Source organism: Papaver somniferum, chromosome 10, assembly GCF_003573695.1.
Source record: "Papaver somniferum cultivar HN1 chromosome 10, ASM357369v1, whole genome shotgun sequence".
Classification (NCBI taxonomy): Eukaryota; Viridiplantae; Streptophyta; class Magnoliopsida; order Ranunculales; family Papaveraceae; genus Papaver; species Papaver somniferum.
Window position 1 is genome coordinate 79,718,812 of NC_039367.1, and position 25,429 is coordinate 79,744,240.

Consider the following 25,429-nt stretch of genomic DNA (forward strand, 5'->3'; position numbering starts at 1 on the left):
TTGCAAAAGTTGCTGAGCATGCCACATTTTATTTCAGCACATTATTCAACAAGACAACAGATCATGGAATGAAAATACACATCTACAAAAATGGTCACTCTTTAACTCTTACCTGTTTACCGTTTCACTAGTTGTAGTGATTGTGATGCAAAATCCCTGGAATTTGTTCTCCTCTTGAAACCTGCAGAGACAAATAAAATTCATTATTTGAAATCATAACATGATTTTCATAAAACCATGAGCAGTTCATAAAACTCATATGAACGATTTACACAACTTACATCACGAAAACAACTCTACTGGGAGAACATTTATTGGTTTTTGTGCATACATTATTAAATCACAAAATCCATACAAACAACATTTTACCAAAAATTTTTATGCCTAACAATTGCCGGAAATCGAAATTTGGGTTTACATAAATTTTGAAAAAAAAAACGTGTGCAAGTCACGTAAATATATTTTTTTTAATTTTATTTTGTGAGCTAATAACTCACGCACTTAAAAAAAAATTGTGAGTTAAATAACTCACGTTAAAAAAAAAAAATCTTTTCGCTCAAACGAGCGTTTATTCGTCAAAGTGGGTATTTTTCAATCCTATTCCAAAATAAACTTTGGTTTTCATGAAAAGTTCATAAACAAAATTTTACTACTGAACCAGTGTGACGATTCATGTATTTTACGATTCGTGAACCGTGTTCACGATCTCTGATCGAGTACCTCTCAGAGCCACGATGAATATTATTCTCGAAAGGCCTCTCACTTGCTGAGCGTTCGATGCTGCGCATTTCATCGTGCCTGTCTATGTAGAATAAAGATTGGGTGGTCCTCCATACATAATTGTTTGTTGAGAGGGAAAAAACGCCTTCAGGACATCGGCGACACTTTGTGTTCCCTGACTACATAGAGAGACCTGCCTCTACATAGAAGAACGATTGGGCGGTCCTCCATACATAATTGTTTGTTGAGAGGGAAAAACGTCTTCAGGACGTCGGCGACACTCATTCGATGTTCCCTGACTATGTAGAGAGACCGTGTATAGATTCAGGCGGTTCTCCATACATAATTGTTTGTTGTGAGGGAAAAACGCCTTCAGGACGTTAACAACGCTGCACGTTGTTCCCTGACTATGCACCTTTCAGAACGAGTATGATGCTTCAACTATCTCATATCTCCATTCTACAATAGATTAATTCTATCGTGACATTCACCACTGAATTCCTAGAAGATAATCTATTTTATCTCGTTACTCTGATTCCATGGTCGAATCCACGGCCGATCCCATGAAATGGTAATAGATAATTTTATTATTCCAAATCCATAGTCGAATCCACAGCTGATCCTATGGGTTGATAATAAATAACTATTCATCTTTATTACTCAGTTTCATGAATCATTCTCCACTGAATTTCATAAATTAGTAATAAATACTCAACAACTGGGCGTTTGACCGTCATCGTGGAAGTCCTGAGAAAATGGTGCGTGTGTACTCGACAAATAATGCACAAACGAGCACCCAAACACACGAACGAACTATCAAAGTATGGATGAACGAGCGACCCATGAAAATAAAATAATAATTAATAAAATAAGGAAAGGCGTGGGGCCGGGCCCACCAGCCGGCCGGCCGGTCATTCCGTGGCCGGTCCCTTCCTTATTTTATTTTCACAAATATTTTTTATTTTCTCTCTCATCTCACAGAGATTCCTGAAAAAGCGGGGGTACAACAACCTCACCCAATATTTCGATTAGTAATCTGTATGGACTAACTCTAATATACTTTTAAGAGAATCAACTAGACACATAGACTCCATCTTAATAAAAAGTATATCAAGGAGTTAATATCTCTATCTCTCGATTTGATCTTTACTCAAGCAAATGGAAATCTGCGAGTCTTTATCAAATACTAGAGATATAAACTTGGATGGTAACAATATCCAAGTGTCAATCAATGTAAATCAACAACCAAAGGATGGATGTTCTAATTGACTGATCTTAACGCACAACATGTGATATTTCAATTATATAACAAAATATAATGCGGAATAGAAATAACATGGCCACCAGAAATTTTGTTAACGAGGAAACCGCAAATGCAGAAAAACCCCGGGACCTAGTCCAGATTGAACACCACACTGTATTAAGCCGCTACAGACACTAGCCTACTACAAACTAACTTTGGTCTGGACTGTAGTTGAACCCTAATCAATCTCACACTGATTCAAGGTACAGTTGTGCTCCTTACGTCTCTGATCCCAGCAGGATACTACACACTTGATTCCCTTAGCTGATCTCACCCACAACTAAGAGTTGCTACGACCCAAAGCCGAAGACTTAAATAAACAAATGGATAATCCAAACTTATATTCCCGAAGAACAGCCTAGTATTATTTGAATAACCGTACCTAAACGTGTACACTTAGTTGGTTCACAAATAGTTAACCAATGGTTAGCCATATGAGCACTTTCATATTAACTGTATTCATCTTTCTCATAACTAGTTCAAATGACTCATAAGAACTAGTTCAAGAGTTGTTAAATTGCTTAGGTCTTTATTCATAGACACAATTGAAACAAAATCAGTTTGATTCACTTGAATCAATTCATGAAAAATATAGCCACGGTTTTCAAAGATTGCATTCCTTATAATTTATTGTTTTAAGTTCATGAACAACCGATTTGAGTACGCGTACGGGTATGCGTACCTTATCTACTGGATTTGAGTTTACAAACTCAGCAGAAATTTTAGGTTCGAAAACTTCCGTGGGTACGCGTACGGGTATGCGTACCTAAGGTGACTGGTTTACTAGTTTGCAAACTTACAAACTCAGCAGAAATTTTCAGTATGAAAACTTCCGCAGGTACGCGTACGGGTACGCGTACTCAACGTGTCTCCTTCACCAATACCGCATGCACACACTTGGTTTCCGGCACATGTATACACTAATGTGCGAACACACTATATATGCTTATATCCATAGTTGGTAATCTCAACTCTACATTTCAATCATTGAAACATTCTTCTGTAATGTTATAACAATCGTTATTCACGACTATCGTCATCAAAGCTATTTTCAAGATTGAAACGTCTTCATGACTTGCGTCACGGGTAAAGATGAAAATGGTTAAAGCAAAATCTCACCAACACATATTTCGAGAAAAAGATACGCGAGCAAACTTGGATCGAAATAGCAAATGTGTATGTATGAAAACTATCATACTTATATGACTTTGTCTCAAGAGTAGGAGATATAATAGATTTTTGAGTGACAGATAAGTTCAAGTCTCCACATACCTTTTTGTCGGATGAAGTTCCGCTTATTCCTCGAGTAGTTCTTCGTCTTCGTAAGATGATCGCCATGGAGTCTGGAGCTCAACTGCACTTAACTATCCTAGACCGAGACTTAGTCATAAGTAAACTAGAAATCAAGACATATAGTTTTGATCACTAATATTGACAAACATGCTTGATATTGCAACGCATGGGAGTTCAACCGAGCAGTGCTCTAACAATCTCCCCCTTTGTCAATTTTAGTGACAAAACTATCAATACATATGGATTACAAAATAGATAAAACTTTGTAGCGTCACGTCCACATGCTTGATCTCCTTGGCGCTTCAACATTACTCGAAAACTTCGTCTTTTCCAAGCACTCCCATGATTCCAAAGGTTGTAAGTTCAGCATCATAGTTGTTGAAGTTTCGTAGCTATAACAATGAGAAAACAAAAGCTCTCGATCATTGTTATATACAGTGTCATAGTATTATTACACAACATCAAAGTTCTCATATCACAACTTCGACAACAATACTATGGTGATATGTATCACTCCCCCTTAGTCAATACTTCGTCTCAACACGAAAACCACTCCCCCTTACATAGTGATCCGAAAACCATATGTCCTTGTAGTGTGAACTACATATTAATTCTCCCCCTTTTTGTCAATAAAATTGGCAAAGGTACGAAAACGGGATCCTAATGAAAATTTTCATGGAGACACTTTAAGACCAAAGAAAAGTACATATCAACTTTGTTTAGATGCAATCATAAAGCCGAAACTAAATGCATTCATCACGGAGTTTATAAAGATACAAGATAACTCCTCAAATATTCCACAGCCGCACTCCCCACAAAGATATGGCAATTAAGCGCAAGTTCAAAAGAACTCTCCCCCATTTGATGTCATTCTCGAAAGAACAACAAGATCGACCTTACTTTTACGAGAAAAGAAGGATTTCTTTGGACACCAAAAACCACAAAATGATTTTGTATCCAAAATTCTCAATTAAACTAATCACAAGATAACTCATGATTAATTTAATCGGAATACACAACCAAAATAACCACAAACGAATCTATGATTAGTCTAGGTGGAAATGCTCACACAAGAAAACTTATGGAGCCGCACAATATATACATAAAATATGGATCAGGGAAGACCAATACTGCGGAATATACAAGGATTCATTCTATTTTCCATCACTATTTGCACAATGACATATAATAGACATAATCCTTGTAAACAAAAGATTTTAACCTATCTTCCATCAATAAATGACATAATAGGCTTAACTTTTGTTTGTCAAAAGTTCATCGATCTTGTATCAATACATGCATATCGACATATATCTGAGATAACTTTTGACAATATATGAGACAATAATAGTTCACACATATCCCATGACACATTGCAATATATAAAACCATAAAGATTAATACTGCAAAAATCATCTTCCAAACCAAACTTTAGAATTTAAACAAATAAATCTAAAAAACATGAAGATGAAAATGTTGGACATAGATATGCGTACTCACAATAATGGCTATTCCAAAACCTAGTTATCCTTCTTAAACAAAAACAAGAATGAAATTCTTTTTAAGAAGTTTCACTAGATATTATAGAGCTTTCTCAGAGCATCTACAAAGAATTCCTTCTCATTATTGAAGAAACTATTGATTATGGGATCATTCAACTCCTCTAGATCTTCAGAAATGTCAGTTAACTCACTAAGTTCTCTTTTTAGTTCACACAAGGTGTTCTTGGTTAGAGACAACATTTGTTCATAGTGAGTTATCTTTTCCAAAGAGGAAACGATTTGAGATTTTAAATCATTTCTCTTGTTGATGAAATCTTTCACCATGCCTCTAAAATCATAATCATAATGACAAACAAACAAGAGACAGTTAGAGGAAGAACCTTCTCCATTGATTGTCGACTTCACTTTCTTTACTCTTGAGTAAGAGATTCCTTCACAAAGATACACATTAACTGCTTCAACTGCATCTTTTTTTGTGATCCCTCTAGTTACAGGAGCCATGAGATTGTATCTTTTGAACAGAAATGAGAAAGAGAGGACAAACATAAAACGGATTTATGACCCCAAAACCCTAGAAGACATTGAAAAAGTATTTCAGGATTTATTATCCGCCTTCCATCTTCTTAGGAGAATATTTTCTTAACAAATATAAGAAAAAGATTTACAAAAGTAACAACTTGAGCCATTTTTAGTGCAAACCTCATTTTTCCCAAGCTAAAAAATGAGGATGCGGATGTCACCAGCATTAGTTGTTGACAGAGTGAGCCATATGCTCACACTTCTTATTTTTTCGTGGCTTATCACTGGTTGTCGTGTAAACAGATTTCTTACCTCGTCTGGATCTGGATTTTTTTACAAGATCTTGGTTATCCGGACCCAGATTCATTTTCTGCATGTTCTCTTGAAGTTTGGTGATTCTCTTATTGATCTTTATGAATCTCCAACAAGTGTTTTGATCATGCTTAGAATGTCCACAAAACGAACAAATTAACGAGGATTTTTCGTCATTATGTGACCCTTCCTGTTTAACACAACAATCAACAGTCGTTGTTCCTTGATTAGTTGGAATGAACAACTTTGAGCTTTGAGTTTTGCTTTTGTACCCTAAACCATTCGTGTTTCTAAAGGATCTCTGACCAAATAACATTGCTACAATTTTGTCAGAGCTTCCAGATAACCTTTGCAGGTCATACTTGAGAGTGTTAATATCTTCTTCCTTTAGAGACATGGTTCTGACGAACTTATCATTAAGACACTCTATCTCAATATTTTTCGCCTGGAGTGATGACTCAATTTTTTCAAGGAGGCCTTTAAGTGAAGGTTCTCTTGAATAATCTCTTTATTAAAGAGATCAAGAAGCTCTGTGTCATATTCAAGTTCTGAATCAGAAGTTGAAGTGAAGAGAAAATCTGTAGTAGACTCATCTGAGACATCCAGAGTAGATTTATCTTCTATTGAATCATCGGAAGCATTAACTGAAGATGGATATTCATCCCATCTATTCCTCCTCTTTATCAAATCCTTGACCTTTCTAATTATCAGTGATTTATCAAGATCAACATGATTGGAGCAACATCCATCAGCCCATAACAAGTGAGAGGATGCACCTGTTTTGGTCACAACGTTGAGCGCGAACGTTCTGCTAGTGTCAAGATCAAGAATTTTTAACTTTCCAATCAGAGTGTTTATGGAAAGTGTATCAAGGTAATTTCCCTCAACGATGGCATGCTTCTTATAATCGTATCTATATGGCAGCGATCTGAGAATTTTCACCACAATGTCCTTTTCAGGAATAGTCTTACCCAATGCAAAAGATGCATTAACAATTTCAGACACTTTGTGATTAAACTCATCAAATGAATCTTCATTTGCCATACAAAGGTTTTCCCAATCGGAATTAAGGTTTTGAATCCTAGCTTCCTTTTCACTGGTATTTCCTTCGAATACAGTTTATAAGATATCCCACTATTTGTGGGTGAAAACTGTTTCTGCTGATTTTGGTAATTTTGGGTGTGTGGATGAGAAACGAATCTAAACCCTAAACAATGCACTGCACGAGAGTACTTTTGATTCGAGAGATCAATCTGTACAATCCTGGCTTAAACCAAGAAATGGTCGTTCCAGGATTGCTTCGGTCACAAAGTGAAGGAGAAGGGTTGGTCTTAGGGAGGGAAGCGAAGAGAGTGTTGAGACCAGAATGGTTAATTCTGAAGATGTGGCTTTTTTTTATGACTTGTATCAGAAAGTGGAACTGGCTTGCAGAATGAAAAGCTATCAGTTCTTGGTGACTTCTGGATACTATGTTGTTGCAGACCAAAAACTTGTTGTTTGGTGAAAATAGGTGAGGCATATTTATACAAGTCATATTGAAACGTACCCTGGTCTCATAGGAAGTGGAAACGATTGAGTGGTGGAAGAATAGAGTAACGTGTAACCGTCAGTAATTATGCTTCCATGATGAAGGAAATGAATTCGTTTACACCGTTACTTTTTACCACCACTAATTGTCTTGTTTCATGACACTTTCTTGTAACGGGCGCATTGCACGCCGCACGCTGTAAACCGCCAGACTAATACCCTGATGAGCATCCCCCAGTTTGTGACATGTTTGATGTCTCGATTATTTTCGTGGAAAATATGTAGCACTTTGCTACGTGCGGCAAGTCAAAGTCGAGGGACTTACCGAAGGAAAATAGCATGCAATGCTATTAGGCTCGTTTTGGCTGGCCGCCTAAAACTTGCCACAGGTTTGTCAGTTCGGTGGTGAACTTCGATGGCTGAGATTGCATCTCATGAAGGAGGGTAGCCGTTGATTATGGCTACCTTATGTTGGCGCCTGATAATGGCGCGGTGGTATTTTGGTGTACGCCAGTGGCAATGTGGCATGACTGGCATGGCTCGTGCATGCCAGTGGCACAGTGATGCAAGTGGCGCCTGACGTAGTGATAGGTGTCATAAACACCTAGATTTATTATCTATTGATTATGCTTTTTTTGTTATTTTTCGTGTGAATTATGTATTTTACGTTTGTTTTGAGCTTTTACGTGTTTTGGAGTCATTGGAGCAAAAAGAAGCGGAACTCGCTCGAATACTGGATTTATTCCCATTATCTTGAAGAGGACGAAAAGACGAAGCCAACGGTGAAAAAAATGAGGTCATTCCGACTTCATACGAAAAAGATGCGAATTGACTGAAATGTCAGTCTCGCCGGACTGACAGCTTAATGGAAATCACTATGGGGTTGCTTTTTTAGTTGATGGCTCTTATCTAAATGAGTGGGGTGTTAACATTCATTCCCAAATCTTTACTACAACCCTAAATCGAGAAGCGGCTGTCTCATTATTACAGTTCACGTGAAATCGAGAGAGAAGAGAGAAATGGAGATGGCTGCGTAGCTTTTGATGCAGAGAAATTCAGAGAAGTCAGGGAGAGGAGTAAGAAGCCGATACTTCTGATGGAATTTATAAAGACGGTAGTGAATTATTTAAGAATAAATTCCTGTAGCTGCTGCTGATTTTGTTGAACCGAGTGAAGATTGAATCTGAGAAGGGTTAAGGCAAGAAAATGAATTGATGAAGCCGAATTAGGGTTGGTGATTAACAAAGATGGACACAAGACCTATGAAATCAGAGGGTAACAAAGAAGGTATTGATGTTATTGGATTTATAGATGAATGACGGAGGTTGAAGAGATGGGTTTTGTTAGTTGAATCTCGTGGATCTGAGAATGGAATTAATTGAAGAAATATGGAGCAGTTGAGTTGTTTGAGACTTGGGTTTTATTCTAAAATTGGTTGGCAGTGAAGATGGGGGTTGATTTATGGGTTTGGTTCATATCTGAAACCGTTGTGTGTGCTTCCATGGTTGTGGCAATGGAAATGATGGAAGTCAGATGGGGTTGCTGATGCAGGAATGGAGATGATGCTGTAATTCTGTCGAGATGCAATGGTATTGAGCTAACAACATGTTGTGCTTGTGCTGGTGGATTTGGTCATGTTGAGCTGTAATGAAGAAAATGGAGCCGAAATTGCAGGTGCGGTTCTGGTGGTGTTATCAAGCAATGAAGCTAATGGGTTGAATAGATGTATGTTAGGAAAGGTACGAATTACAGGTACATGATAGTAATGGAATTATGGAGTTGCTATTGCAGAACTATTGCAGTGAATTAGACAGGAAATGGTGTTGGTATGAGAGAAGGTGTTGGTGGTCGAAATTGCAGTTGAAGGCACTGGTGTTATGTTAAGTGAAGTGGAGATGCTGGTATATGAAATTGGGATTGTGGTGCTTCTTGTCGTTCAGTTCAGTGGAGATTAAAGAGAACAAGTTGTTGTCAGTTCGCGGGAGTGGAGAGTGGAAGTGAAGTTGCTGTTATGAATGCACCAATATTGCAGTTTATAAAGTTACAGGGAGTTGGTATTGCAGCTGGGAACTGATGGCTAGAATTGAAATGGAATTGTTTGAGGCGCAGTAAGCTGTAGATGATGGGATTGGAAGGTTTGAGTATGAGGAAGTGAATGGAAGAATGAAGATAATATTGCAGGGGTGCTAAGCCTTGGTCTTGTGCAGTCAATTAACACTGTTGCAGGTGGAGTTGTGAGTATGGCGAAGAAGTGATGAGGATGGTGATGCAGATATCCAGCTGCGGGTCAAGTTAATGGAGACAATAGGTAGTGACTTGAGTGTGGCTTAAGAATGGGGTGAGTTTGAGCTGATGGGGTTAATGTGGTTGAATGATTTAGGTGAAGAACAGTGTTGTGTGATGAATTGAGTCTGGTTGATACTGAGATAGCAAGGATGGAGAGCTGAGATGCCGCGAATATGTAGGAGTGGTGAAAAGAGCTTACTGGTGCTGTGAGATGTTGCTGCAATTGGGTTATAGCTGAAATTGAAAGAAGCTACTGCTGCTAGTCAGGGAAGTGGCGTAATTGGTGTTACAGGAAAGCGGCTTAATGTTTATGGTGTTGATTGCCGCAGGTGGTAGCTGCAATGGTGGTGATATGCAGAGCAAATGGAGATGGTGGTACTGTGTTTAAGGGTTGTGTTCGAATTCGAAATGGCTATAGAGAAGAAGTTGGCTGTTGCTGGAATGTAGGTGTTGCAGGTTATGCATCTGGCTTGAAATTGATGTTGCAGCTGAGACAAGCAGAAGTAGAACAATGATTAGTGGTATGATTCAAAGTATGGCAAGATAGATTGGTCTGTGGCATCTTTGCCAAGACTTAGCAGCCGTGGACTTGTGCTAGAATGACAAGCAGAGCAAGTTAGTGGGCTTTGTTCGAGGCCTGAGTAGTAGCTGTGAGTATGGGCCAGACAGAATTGGAGGAGGTTAGGCGTGGCCTGGATTTAGAGGGATTAGAAATAGGGAGTCTGATAAGCTATATAAGCCAGTTCACGGCAGAAAACAGATTATCTTTTTTTATAATATCTCTTATTCTACTTTTGTTCTAGGATTTTGAAACATGAAAGCTTTTCTTTTTCTTCTTGTTATGAACTCCATGAACATGAGCTAGTTTTTATTATTGGTTTAAGGTTTGAGTTGGATTTCACATAACATGATTTTTTTGATTCAATATATTATCATATTTATCGTTCATGATTCTATGAAAATATAGTTGCATGATTGATGTATTGCAACATGATTTGAGTATTTGTTTTGTCAAGTTGCAAATTGGTAGAACTCATATTCATATCTATAGCCAGTTTAGGATTTTTCATCGAGCGATAATCCTTGAACACAAGTAGCATAAATATGATTGTAGGTTGTAGTGATATATCCTTATAGTCTTATGTGAACCATGACCTTTGTTCGAATTGTTTGTGCAATGTATTTAAATTGCATTGATTAGCTAATTTCATGAATCTTAATGCTCCATGGGAATTGAACTTGATTAGCGCAAGGCGTTAGGTTATTCTTTTGGTAGAATTCATACTTGCATCGTTTTACATGTATGTGTGATGAAATCAGGAAATTGCGGGATATTCTTTCGACTAGATATCTTAGGGCTTTTGATAATGAGAGATTAAATATCAATTCTAGTTACTAAGACAAGAACGTGTTAGTGAATGAAAACGAAATCCTTGACCAATATTTTCACATCCTTGATTTGCGTGTTTACTTTTCATTGCTTTGCTTTTATTTTAGTTTACATTATATAAAAATCAGAAAAATCTCCATTCTTATTTATAGGAAACCGAAACATATTGACAACCTAGTCCCTCTCTGTGGGAACGATCTTTTCTTGCTCTTGCTTCATTATATATTTTGAGTAGTAAGAAAGTGTAATTATTTTTGACGCCTACGACAGCGATAAAATTTTGGCGTCGCTGTCGGGGAGGCAGCGGTTGTCATTTGTTTTTGGTTTCTTATTTTTGTTTCTAGTCGTGTTTTTTATTTTGTTTTTGTTTTTATTTTTTGGTTTTTAACCTTGTTTTGAGAACTCTTTTTTCAGGTACCAATTACTACGGACGGAGCATATTGGAACAATGGGTACGGTTATCAACCTCAACAACATTATGACAACTATCACCCTTGCGGGGAATACAATCAAAATCAATCCTTTGGTTATGGTCAATATTCCACGTACCTTTTGAGTTATTCTCATACATACCAACCTTCTTACGGTAGGTATGTAAGTGAGCAACCACAAGGAGGGGAGAATAGTTGTGTTCCTATTCATATTTCTTCTAGTTTGGTAGATGTGATGCAACAATTTATGGTGGGCATGGAGTCAGTTTGTAGACAACCAAGCGTGGAACCAATTTCATCGTGGAATGTGCTCATAGTGTGTTTGGCCCAATTTCTGATCGTAGCTATGATCATTCACCCATTCAAAGGGAAGATAATTGGCCTAACAATACTGAAGTAAGTGATTCTACTTTTTCCTTGTCGAACGAGCTTTACCAACAAATGGAACACTATTTTCAAAATTTGGATGTATCACTCCAAGAGCTTCAAAAAGGTGTTTTCAATTTAAGACAAGGCATTGAAGAATACAAAGAGGACATGCAAAATTCTGCGAAAGACCAATCTTTGGGAAGTGGTAGCCAATCTTATGTTAACTATGATAGTGACTATGACTATGAAAGTACATCACTTGAACCAATTTATGGTGACATCCCCGAGGAGCGTACAATGGAGTCTTTTTGCGATCAAGGTGAAGTTGAAAAGGAATATGATGACACTAGTGTAGCTTACTCGAGCATTGATCTTTATAACGATCAAGAACCTATTCAAAAGGTAGAGCTTGAGGATGATGCAATGAGTGTTCTAAAAAAGTTCCTTATGGTGAGACTTGAATCCGCAGTAGAGTATGTGCCTTGCAACAAAGAGGAGTATGTTGAGAATCAAATCGATATGACCAATATTGTGGAAGACCCAATTGAGCTTGCAAATGATTGTAATGAAAATGTTGATGCCGAGATTTTGGTTAAGGCAGAAACAGACGAAGAATGGTTGCAAGGTTTGATAGAGGACCACGATATACAAGAGGTGAATAATTCACTTGAATCTTTCAAGGATGAAGAGGATTCTGTAATACAAGAGATTGTGCAAGGTTTGTCTAACCCTTTGCCTATTGTTTCTTATCCTTTACCTCTTATTGGTTTGAATGTTTGTGCTTCGAGAATATTGTTGAATGACTTTGTTTCTAGATTTCCGCCATTAGAGATACTTGAGTCTCATACTATGTAGGTTTTGGAACGAAAAACCGTGGTAGTCCCTGACTTTTATATTCTTTATACACTTCCAAGTGTGGACAAGAATAAGTGTGGGGGAAACTTCTTTCGGTCGATAGCTTCGTTTCTGTTTTATATTACTAATATGTGTGCGAAGCTAGTGTTTGCAAAACAGGTGCTATGGGTGGATCCCCAACTTTTCCGATTATTGGTGTATGGAGAATCCGTCTTGCAAGTCGGGTTGGCGACTTTAAACCAAGCGCTAAATGGGAGGCAACCCACTGGTTTTGTGTATCTATCTCTATCTTTTTATTTCTCAATTCTTTTATCTTTATTTTCTTATTTTGGATATTTGCATATCAAAAATCCAATTTTTAGAGACTTTTGAACAATTTAGAATAAACACTAGCCTTTCTAAGTAGATGGAATTTTTTTCTTGACGATGAGGTATATATATTGGCTGAGTTGGGATTAGATGCCAACTAAATAGCTTGTTTAGTGTTTATCCTCTATTGTTCAAAAACAACTATGAGTTGGAGTATCAGTTTTTATTATGCATTTTATTTTCTTATTGTGTATATATATCATGTTGTGAATTTCCCATCTTGAACTTTACTTTGAATGACTAAATTTTACATTGAGGACAATGTAAAGTTTAAGTGTGGGGGAGTGTTCTCATATAGAGTTTTTAGCCTTGTTAGTTTTCCCTTGTGTTTTTAAGGAAAAAAAAGTAGAAAAACTAAAAACAAAAGAAAGAAAGAAAAAAAAGATGATGATAAACTCCGAAATCTAGCAACTTGTGCCTTACACTAATGGAAACATTGTGGTGGAGTTGAGGAACCCATTAGTAGAGTCTATTCATGTGAAAACGAACAAAATATAAAAATAAATAACATGTTAGTTGTCACCATATCTCGGAATGTCACCATATCACGTTCTATTTTTATTTTTCCATATTTATATATTGTTTCACTAAGTGATTTGGTGGGGCACCAACATCAAATTGTTATCACTGCTAGGATGAAATAGAGTGATTGAGTTACTAAAGAAAAAAAAAAGACCAGACCATTTGACCAAACGGTGTGCATAAAAAAAAAAGAAAAAAAAGATTGACACTTGGATATCAATATGTGTGCGTTCTTCCCGACTCCGTCGCCTAAGCAAGCGTGGAATGCAGGATCCATGGAAATTACCATGTAATCTGCTGACAAGAATCATGCGCTTGGTTTCAAAAAGATCCAATCATGTCGTCGATTTGAAGAAAAAAAATTGGAAAAAGAAAAGAAAAAAAAGAAAAAAAAATATTATTATTGTGTTGAATAAAATCGATCACTGGTTCCCTTGTATATGCCAGTGAATTGATCTAGAATTAAATTTGTCGACCGCTGGTTCCCTTGTATATGCCAGCTGTGTTAATATTAGAATTCAGACCAGTAACTCAATCCAATAGGATTTTAGGTTTGTTTTGGCAGTGACCTTCAGACAGATATGGGAAACACCGTCCACCTTAGTCAACAGTCCGCCACCATCTACTTTCTATATCCATTGTAGGATCAGAATCTCGCAGCAATAATGCCTTAGCGAAATTATTAACAACACAACACAACAGTGTCGCAGAACAACTTCAGAAATGACATAATAAACGACGTCAGCTAAATCATGAGAAAAATGTGATGGTCCTGCGAAAATTAAGGAGTTTGCGAGATTAACATTTGTAAGGTTGCGAGAATGTCGCAAACCATATCCGAAAATAAAGGACAGATTAGATGTCATCCACTATGTATTTCCCTATAAATAGTCATTCAGTTGTAAAGAAAGGAGAGAGATCTTTTTGAGTGAGAAGCAAGTAAATAGGAGAGAGAAAATTAGAGCAAGGTTATTTTGATTCCTTTATCTTTTCTTGTAAGATTGTTTAAAGATTCATCAATAAAATTAAGATTGTTAATCCAAAAATGAGTTGAATGTTAATGAAATCTTGTGAGGGGTGTAGTGTAGGATTTCCTGCAACTACATAATGGCGCTAGAAACAGGGACGAAGATTGAAGATCACCCTAGAAAAAGTTGAAGATTAATATTCTGTTTGTGGGAAATTAGAATAACTGGTGAAGAATTTTACGGAATCTCTTACAATTCATTAGTATTGAAGAAATGGCTAGAAGGAGAAATATCGGAACAACCGACAACTGCTAGAAGAAGAAGTAAAAGACTTGCTGGAAGGGAGAGAAGTGAAATGGGAGAATCTACTAGAAGGAGAAATGATGGAGAAAATCAAATTCAACAACCAGTTCAACAAACACCGGTACAAAATAGAACTATGGATTATGATAGAGTGAGCGTACACACTTGGCGATCAAATTCAGCAGAAGAAGTAGAAGAAGAGCAGCAAACCAGGAACCATAGACATAAGAGAAATCAAGAAGCAGATGAAGGAATAATTCATGGAGATGAGGAAATTGGAGCGTTAGAAACGTTGAGACGAAGAATACAGAAGAAGAGCTGAGCAGAAGAACGTGCAAATCTAACAAGGCAAAATCACGAATTGAGGATGGAAAATATGAGACTACAGAGTAGAAGATCGAGAAGTACTACAAGATCATATTCAAGATCGACTAGAAGAGAATGAGGCGAAACTCACCCACAGTTAATGCTGGAAATAATATTCGAGAAGAAATACCAAATCCTAATGAAGAACATCGCGAAGATAGAGAAAGGACTGATGATCGTTACGTTCCACAAAATGAAACTTTTGATGATAGGCAAAATGATAGAAATCAAGAGAATGGACAACGTCAGGGACGAAATAATCAAGATGGCGAAGGGAATCGAGAGGAAGGAAGGAGAATTTTACATGAGAGAGAAGCTCAAAGAAATCAACAAACGATGAAGAAGAAATTGAAAGACACTATGCTGAACAAGCACGTTTAACTGCGAACGTGAAAGATTGAGAGCGGAAATGGAAGAACAAGAGCTTCAGGAGGCGATTCGCCAGAATAATCAGACAATCGAGAAAGAAGGCGTACACAAAACCGGAATAACGGTAATCTCAATGAAGAGTATGATAGAGTACAGAGGATGCTGAAAGACAACGAATGGAATTGATAAGAAATGAACAAAATCATGGAGGGGAAAATGAGAGACATCATCATATGCGAATTCAAGATAGAGATGAGGAAGAGAATCGCAGGAGAAGACGAGATGAGGATGATGAAGAAGAAATGCAAAATTTCGAGAGAAGAAAGACATGAACGCAGAAGAAGGGAGCGAAATTAAAAGACCAATGGATCAAAATTCAGCGTAAATGACAAATCTTAAAAGAATTGGAAGAAATGAGAGGAATGCTAAAATAGAGGAGAAGTAGGCAGAAGACAATTAGATGAAGCTATAGAGAAGCTGCGAAAACTCCATTTACAAGAGAAGTACAACTAGGAGGAATACCCCGAAATGCAATTTGCCTGCATTAACCAACATTTTGATGGAACAACTTGTGCAATTCAACACATTAAAGCCTATGTGAGTGCATGCACATGGGAAAATCATGATGCCGTATTGTGCAAGTATTTTGCATCCAGTCTAACAGGGAGGCGTTAAAATGGTTCGAAGGTTACCAAAAATACAATAACATCTTTCAATCATTTGCAGACACATTCTGGGGGCATATATAAGTAACAATTCTTCGCGACCTGGTATTGAAGATGTGTTTGGATTAAAACAAAGGATTGGCGAAAGTTTGAAGCACCTAACTAAAGGTGGAGGACTATGTGTAGTGAAATGGCTGGCCGTGTGGATGAGAGATATCTTATCTTATCATTTATCAATGCTATGTTCGCAACCAATCTATTGTATATCCAAATTTTCAGAGTCAAGAATACAATCACAATGACTGAACTGCGAGAACTTCAGGAAGAGTATATTGCTCTAGAGGAAAGGCAAAATGAAATGGAATCATACCCAGTTGCGAACACCAATTCACAAGCAGCGAATGCAAGCTTATTACCTAAACTAATAAACACAGTGGCGAGCACTTCGCAAGTACAACAAGAAAAGGTTACGGGCAACAACAATCAACAGAAACTGGTGGCTATGGGAAGCCGAGATCAAGAGGAGTATGAAAGAGAAAAAATTTCTACAATCGTGGTGGAAATAATAAGATTCAAAGACTTGATCAGCCGCAAGAAACTTATGGAGGTCAAAGACAAAATTATAATAGAGGACAAGGAGGTCACAAGTAGTATGGGAAGAAATCAAGATGCCACCTCTGAATGCAAGTGTGGAGAAAATATGGGAAGCTATAATTTTGATGGAGAATATACCAACACCATGGAACATGGGAACGGAACCACCTCAAAGCCGCAGAAGTCATGAGTTCTGTTCTTATCATCATTTTCATGGACATACTACAAATGATTGCAGAAATAAAGAGAATTATTCTGAGAATGATAGATCAAGGAAACTAAACCACTTTCTGGTAGGCACCCACAATCTCAACCATTCGCCACCACCACAGAGCATCACAGAGTAAACACGGTAAAAGAAAAGGAAACATTCTTCGTAGAAGTTGGTGCAAAAGCAAAGAATCTATTCTGTCACTCTATCGTACATTCATACAAGACAATTGAAGATTTTCATGACAATGTTTTGAGTAGAGTGTTCGCAAGAGACAATGATGGAAGAGAAATTATGAACATTGCGAAAATCTCGCAGACTATTTCTTTTACCGCAGAAGAAGTCCCGAAGGTGGAGGTACATGACAATCCATTGGTGGTAAAATTAGAAATTAATCCAAAACCGAAAGAAGAGAAGATGATGAAGCTGAAGACTCATGGGCAATTAATAGGATTCTAATCGATACCGGAAGCTCTGTGAACATCTTATTCTATCATACTTATAAAACCATGGGAGGGAGAGATGATGATCTTATACCATCAACATATAAGATATATGGTTTTAATGGTACTGCCAACAAGCCTAAAGGGGAGGTTACTATGCGAATTCCATTGAAGGGAATATCTTCTGAAATCCTGTTTGTGTTGTTGACGTAGATCACCCTACAATGCATTAATTGGTCGACCTTGGCTACATGGGATTCTAGGTGTAGCTTCAACTTTCCACCAGTGCATCAAATTCCCTCACCCCAGCGGTGTAGGAATCATAAAGGAGATTGGGTTGAAGGAAAGAAATGTTACGAAACTGAGGTAGAATCCTGCGAAGGAAGAGCAAACAAGAAGGAAAGTTGGCGACGCAAAATCAAAGAGAACAAAGAAGTGAGAGATTGATGGTGGATGCAATCGAAAAAAAAGAAGAAATGTTGCGAAACTAATGCTAGCTCAGAATAAGAAATGGTGAACATACCACTACCAAGGAAGCAGTAGCAGAAAATAACAAAGAAGCAGAGAATGGCAAAGGTAATAAAAATAAGAAGTGTATGAATGATTGATTTGTTGCGACACTCTCGCAACAAATAAAATTCTCAAAATACATTTTACTGAATGATAAAAAGAGATTGAGAAGTGCAAATACGATGTGATGATGTGCGAGAATCTCGCAGAGATAATGAATTCTACAAAAGACAATCAGAGAACAATGACAAAAGAGAAAGGGGCGAACCTTTATGGCGTACACCCTAGTTCGCGAATACAATTTCGCAAGAGGCAAATGTAAGACCTAAAGTACGTCATATAAGGGGGTACCTGTTGCATGGCTCAGGGAAAGGCTACACCGCCCCGGAACCTGAGTCATGGAGATTTGGGGTCAATAAAGCCCATCCGGGAGAGGCACCTTGGATTCTCAACTTAAGCATATGACTTAGGTTGGGCGACTAAGGTAATAAGGACTCTCCCAAGGAGTGCAGAATCTGACCAAGGCGCCGAGGTACACGGTTGAGTCAAGAGTGCCAGGGGCGTCTGGAGCGTACCTTGCCATTCTTGACAAGTCTTGGCTTATACTGCACTCGGCCCGAAGAAAACCCCACTTAGGGTGCAGTCTCGTAACCATAAGCCCTATAGGTAAAAGGGATAAGAGGCTGCGAAAACAACTGGTTGTTGTTAAGACCGGATGGGAGGAGCCAACCTTGTATGGTAGAGGTACGCCTCCTTGAAGGGGCAACCAGGGGGAAGATAAGGGCGGCACCCTCCATTAGGGAGCTGATAAGTGTCTTAAGACGCAAATGTCATGAGGCTTTTTACTCGCAAGGGTATTAAGGCTTGTCATATTTGTGCGACAATCCTGAAGAGGCAATAATACAAAGAAAAAGATAAGACGAGATCAATGGGTTTTCGCATGAAAGTGCGAAGACGTCCTGCGATTTCGTCGCAAGACGACAATGTCATGGGGCTTTATTTTCGCAAGAATATTTAGGCCTGTCATATTGTCGCAACATTCCTGAAGAGGCAATAATACAAAGAAAAAGTTAAGGCAAGATCAATGGGTTTTTGCATGAAAATGCAAGGACGTCCTGCGATTTTGTCGCAATGACAAGAGGTGGCATAATAAGACCTTTAACTAGGAAGGAAAATAAGACCACACAGGAATGAGATTTTGAAAAGAATCAAAATTCACTTCGCATATGATTGCGAAATTATACATAAACAACTGCGAAGTTGAGGCACAAAATAAGAAAATCTGCAAAATCTCTCATTTGGATACAAAAAACAGAGGCAAGTATGGGAATGAATGAAATTAGAAAATGTTATTTGTCTCCACATGATAGATTTACGCAAAAATTCAAAAATTAATGATTATGTTGATTAACCATATTGCAAGGAAGAATTGTTTTAATGAATGCAGGTCGAAATGAAAGAAACTCATATATTAAGGAATATGGGGAACCAAAAGAATTCGCAAATATACAAAAAGAAGGAATAAATGTACAAGTATTACAGAAGATCAAAGAAAGAAACAAAGACTACTTCTTAGTTGATCCTTCATCATCTCATCAGACTTGCTCTTCTTCGTCTGCATCAGAACCTTTATCTCCATCAGAACCTTCATCACCATCAGATTCTTCATCATCAGCTTCGCTATCAGAGATGTCAGACTAGGAATGTTCTTTGGGATCTCCTCCAAGAGACAAGGATAATCAGATGAGGAATACTATGGTCATCACAAACCATTTGAATAGTTTGATTGCGAAATGCAGAGCGTCGTTCTTAAAGTTCGCAACAGTGATCTTGATTTGATTCTTTAATCTAGAATATTTGTCGTTGCGAGAAGAAATTCTTTGCGAGTTCCTTTTTTCAGCTTCAAGTTCCTCAACTCTTTGGCGATATCTACTTTCAGATCCTGCGAAGCATATAGCAATTAATCAGTAACTTGATAAAAACTCGTGAAAAACCAAAGATTAATAAAGGAAAACAGTTAATGACCTTTCTCTCAGAAATCATATCTCTAATCAAGGTTGTATGCTCAACTTGGAGACTAACATTTACACCTAAATCTTTTCTGGCGTTATCCAAGATTGTCGCGGCCCAAGCGAACTCATCATCACTATTTATGAGAAGACGAGAACGAACTTGGTTTTCCTCTCGCTAAGCACACATTTTGACGATTGGCTTCATCTCGTTCAAGTTGAACCTCAAGAAGAGTCTCTTGGAATTTCGCCAAAGCCTTAACACCTTGATCAGAGATACGATCTTTATCATCTATAAGTTTGCTAATCTTGGTTCTTAATTCATTGATCTTCTCTTTAGAATTGAGATAAAAACGTTTAAATTGGTTGGCTAAACCTAAACTAGATCTATGATCAATCTCTAAGAGGCGAAATTTGGATTTAAGTTCATTCAAAGGCAGAGATGAAATTTTATCATTAGAGAAACTATTCAAAGATTTATTAAGATTCAAGAAGAGTGTCATTATCTAAGGCATCGGGAAATGAACGAAGAAGAATGGCTTCATCAGAAAGACCATAAATGTCTGCAAAAAGGATTAATCAAATAAGATAAGACAATAGGATGAATGAATGAAAAAGGAGAAAAATTGCATACCATAGAGCTGATCATTAGCTTTTTGAAGAGTAGAGATTTTGTTCCTTTGCGAAGAAGTGTCGGTTTCCAGTTGTTTGTTCTTCTCGCGAAGACCTTTGACTTCAGCTTCTAATTGTTCGTTCTTCTCACGAAGACCCTTAGCTTCATTTCCAGTTCTCATTCTTGTACGAAATTGAAGATTCTTTTTCAAGAATTTCGCGTCTCCTCTCCAGATCTGAGGCAACAGCGAAAGAAGCTTTTCCAGCCTGCGAGAAAATACAAGAAATGCTAAAATAAAAAGAAAATTGAGTCACAATAATGAAGAAGTAAAAAGACGAAGGCATACCAAACTATTGAGAGAATTTAGGAAGCTAGGAGTCACTGATCTGGAGACCCACGAAGAGAACTATCACCATCCAACAAAGGAGTATCGCAAATAGTTGCGAGAGCTTTGCATATACTGGCGAGGCAATTATCTCCCATCCCTTGCCAAGAATCAGAGAAGATACCAGATAACTGTGCCATAGAGGATTCAGGTGGAGAATCTTTATTCGCAGCAGAGTCGTCATCATCTTTGTTGTCTTCATCATCTTCAGAACCATCAGGGAAATGAACATCTGAAGGAGGAGGAGAATTCCCTCTCTTTCTTTTCTTTGAAGAGGATGCAGATGATTTTCCTTTGCGAAGAATATCTTTACCCTTATCACCAGCCGTCGCACTTTGGTGGTTCTTCTACTTCAGCAATAATCTTCACACACAAATGAAGATAAAAATAGAGGCAACAATATATTGTTTAAAATCATAAAAGAATATTTCTTACCTCATCTGTGTATGAGCGAAGAGCTAACAAGGTATTGGCTTTCCCAGTCCTATGGTAGCTATCTTTCAGTTTCTGGATCTGTAGAATGTCGCAAGAATCAGCGAACAAAAGATAAAGAAAATAAAGAAATGTAAAGTGGGCGAAACTGGAAGAAATACCTCTTTCTTTTCAGGCCAAGAGAATACCCAAGGTTGATAAGTAGTGAGATTCTCAGGAAGACATTGACCAGCAATGTAAGGTCCTTTCAGCATCAAGGGAAACGCACCATTTATCATCTTTGGATTGGCGAGGGGTTGTTTTTACCAGAGTGCCAATCAATGTCATGCATGAGCATTTTATCTTCAGCAATAACATCCTTCCTTTTCAAGCGAATACCCCAGCGAGTATTCTCTTCTTCATGGATATTAATTCATAATTTTCGAAGAAATTCGCTACTGTATACTTCTCAGCGACTATCTCTAGATCTACGAATTTAGGATCCCTAAGTTCTTTGGATAAAGAGATCCTTTACCAGCACCACGATTAGCGAACTCCAGCATCAGACGGATGCAATCCCCACTCAATTGGAAGATAGCTCGCGAAAATCCGAGTGAGCGAGAATTTCATAAAAAGGAATATCTGGGTCATAAAGAGGAATGGGGAGACCTGCGAGAATTTGACCCAGCGAAACTATGATTGATTGATCATCACAATGTTGATCAGAGAAAAGTTTGATAGAAAGAATTGACTTGGCACTTTCACCAGGAATGGTAGAAAGTGTGAAACCTTTCTCGGCAAGATCTTTTTGAACTTCCTTTAAGTTTTCTCATGTTTTTGACCGCTTGGAGGCATATCTGAAATAGAGTATGGGAATGGATGAAAAGTAAGAAGATTGAAGAGGGAAGAATTACAGTAGCAGAACTTACGGAAGAACAATAGAGTTGCAGAGATGAGAGAGTAAAAAGAGAAGAGAAAGTAAAAAGAAAATGGAAATAAGAGTAAGAAGAATATTTAGAGAAGATTTTTTTTACTCGAAGAAATAAACACCATTAATGCGAAAATACGTGAGCGGTTGAAAAGCAGCGGTTACAGAAGACGTGTCAAGAAATAGATGGAAGAAAAGATACGTGTGATAAATGCAGAGTATGAAGAAATAGATAGCTGCGACATTTCTCACATCATTCTCTACTTCGCAGAGAAGATATGAGAAGAGGCAAGATGTAGGATCAGAATCTCGCAGCAATAATGCCTCAGTGAAATTATTAACAACACAACACAACAGTGTCGCAGAACAACTTCAGAAATGACATAATAAACGAGGTCAGCTAAATCATGAGAAAAATGTGATGGTCCTGAGAAAATTAGGGAGTTTGCGAGATTAACATTTGTAAGTTTGCGAGAATGTCGCAAACCATATCCGAAAATAAAGGACAAATTAGCTGTCATCCACTATGTATTTCCCTATAAATAGTCATTCAGTTGTAAAGAATAGGAGAGAGATATTTTTTGAGTGAGAAGCAAGTAAATAGGAGAGAGAAAATTTAGAGCAGAGGTTATTTTTGATTCCTTTATCTTTTCTTGTAAGATTGCTTAAAGATTGATCAACAAAATTAAGATTGTTAATCCAAAAATGAGTTGAATGTTAATGAAATCTTATGAGGGGTGTAGTGTAGGATTTCCTGCAACTACATCCATCTTCTTAATCTCTTCATGTGATTGTGGTTGATTAGATTCCGAGTATTGTGGTTGTGTTCAACTTTCTGATAAAGATATATTACTAATTTATGAATTGGATTTGAAAGTTGTAATCATTGATAGTATGCCAACTAATAAAAATATTTAGTGTTATTCTTAAATTTCACAGGTGGCTGGAGTTAGAAATATAAGTTTTGTAGGTATACCTCTTGTAAACCTTCACGAGACTAAAACTCGTCCACTAGGGACACCTAGAGGTTTAAAGGCCTGTTATTCATGCTAAGAGTAACCGTATCCTCGACGAGACGGAGTTGTATGTATGATTTAGAATTACTTTTGTTTGATTTGCTCGAGGACTAGCAAAGTCTAAGTGTGGGGGAATCTGATAGGTGTCATAAACACCTAGATTTATTATATATTGATTATGCTTTCTTTGTTATTTTTCATGTGAATTATGTAATTTACGTTTGTTTTGAGCTTTTAGGTGTTTTGGAGTCATTGGAGCAAAAAGAAGCGGAACTCGCTCGAATACTGGAGTTCTTCCCATTATCTTGAAGAGGACGAAAAGACGAAGCCAACGATGAAAAAATGAGGTCATCCCGACTTCATACGAAAAAGATGTGAATTGACTGAAATGTCAGTCTCACTAGACTGATAGCTGAATGGAAATCACTATGGGGTTTTTAGTTGATGGCCCTTATCTAAATGAGTGGGTGTTAACATTCATTCCCAAATCTTTACTACAACCCTAAATCGAGAAGCGGTTGTCTCATTATTACAGTTCACGTGAAATCGAGAGAGAAGAGAGAAATGGAGATGGCTGCGTAGCTTTTGATGCAGAGAAATTCAGAGAAGTCAGGGAGAGGAGTAAAAAGCTGATACTGCTGATGGAATTTATAAAGACGGTGGTGAATTATTTAAGAATGAATTCCTGTAGCTGCTGCTGATTTTGTTGAACCGAGTGAAGATTAAATCTGAGAAGGGTTAAGGCAAGAAGATGAATTGATGAAGCCAAATTAGGGTTGGTGATTAACATAGATGGACACAAGACCGATGAAATTAGAGAGTAATAAAGAAGGTACTGATGCTGTTGGATTAAGAGATGAATGACGGAGGTTGAAGAGATGGGTTTTGTTAGTTGAATCTCGTGGATCTGAGAATGGAATTAATTGAAGAAATATGGAGCAGTTGAGTTATTTGAGACTTGGGTTTTCTTCTATAATTGGTTGGCTGTGAAGATGGGGGTTGATTTATGGGTTTGGTTCACATCTGAAGCTGTTGTGTGTGCTGCCATGGTTGTGGAAATGGAAATGATGGAAGTCAGATGGGGTTGCTGATGCAGGAATGGAGATGATGATGTAATTTTGTCGAGATGCAATGGTATTGAGCTAACAACATGTTGTGATTGTGCTGGTGGATTTGGTCATGTTGAGCTGTAGTGAAGAAAATGGAGCCGAAATTGCAGGTGCGGTTCTGGTGGAGTTATCAAGCAATGAAGATAATGGGTTGAATAGATGTATGTTAGGAAAGGTACGAATTACATGTACATGATAGTAATGGAATTATAGAGTTGCTATTGCAGAACTGTTGCAGTGAATTAGACAGGAAATAGTGCTGGTATGAGAGAAGGTGTTGGTGGTCGAAATTGCAGTTGAAGGCACTGGTGGTATGTTAAGTGAAGTGGAGATGCTGGGATATGAAATTGGGATTGTGGTGCTTCTTGTCGTTCAGTTCAGTGGAGATTAAAGAGAACAAGCTGCTATCAGTTTGCGGGAGTGGAGAATGGAAGTGAAGTTTCTGCTATGAATGCACCAATATTGAAGTTTATAAAGTTACAGGGAGTTGGTATTGCAGCTGGGAACTGATGGATAGAATTGAAATGGAATTGTTTGAGGCGCAGTAAGCTGTAGATGATGGGATTGGCAGGTTTGAGTATGAGGCAGTGAATGGAAGAATGAAGATGATATTGCAGGAGTGCTAAGCCTTGGTCTTGTGCAGTCAATTAGCACTGTAGCAGGTGAAGTTGTGAGTATGGCGAAGAAGTGATGAGGATGGTGGTGCAGATATCCAGCTGCGGGTCAAGTTAATGGAGACAATAGGTAGTGACTTGAGTGTGGCTTAAGAATGGGTTGAGTTTGAGTTGATGGGGTTAATGTGGTTGAATGATTTAGGTGAAGGAAAGTGTTGTGTGATGAATTGAGTCTGGTTGATACCGAGATAGCAATGAAGGAGAGCTGAGATGCCGCGAATATGTAAGAGTGGTGGAAAGAGCTTACTGATGCTGTGAGATGTTGCTGCAATTGGGTTGTAGCTGAAATTGAAAGAAGCTACTGTTGCTAGTCAGGGAAGTGGCGGAATTGGTGTTACAGGATAGCGGCTTAATGTTTATGGTGTGGATTTCCACAGGTGGTAGCTGCAATGGTGGTGATATGCAGAGCAAATGGAGATGGTGGTACTGTGTTTAAGGGTTGTGTTCGAATTCGAAA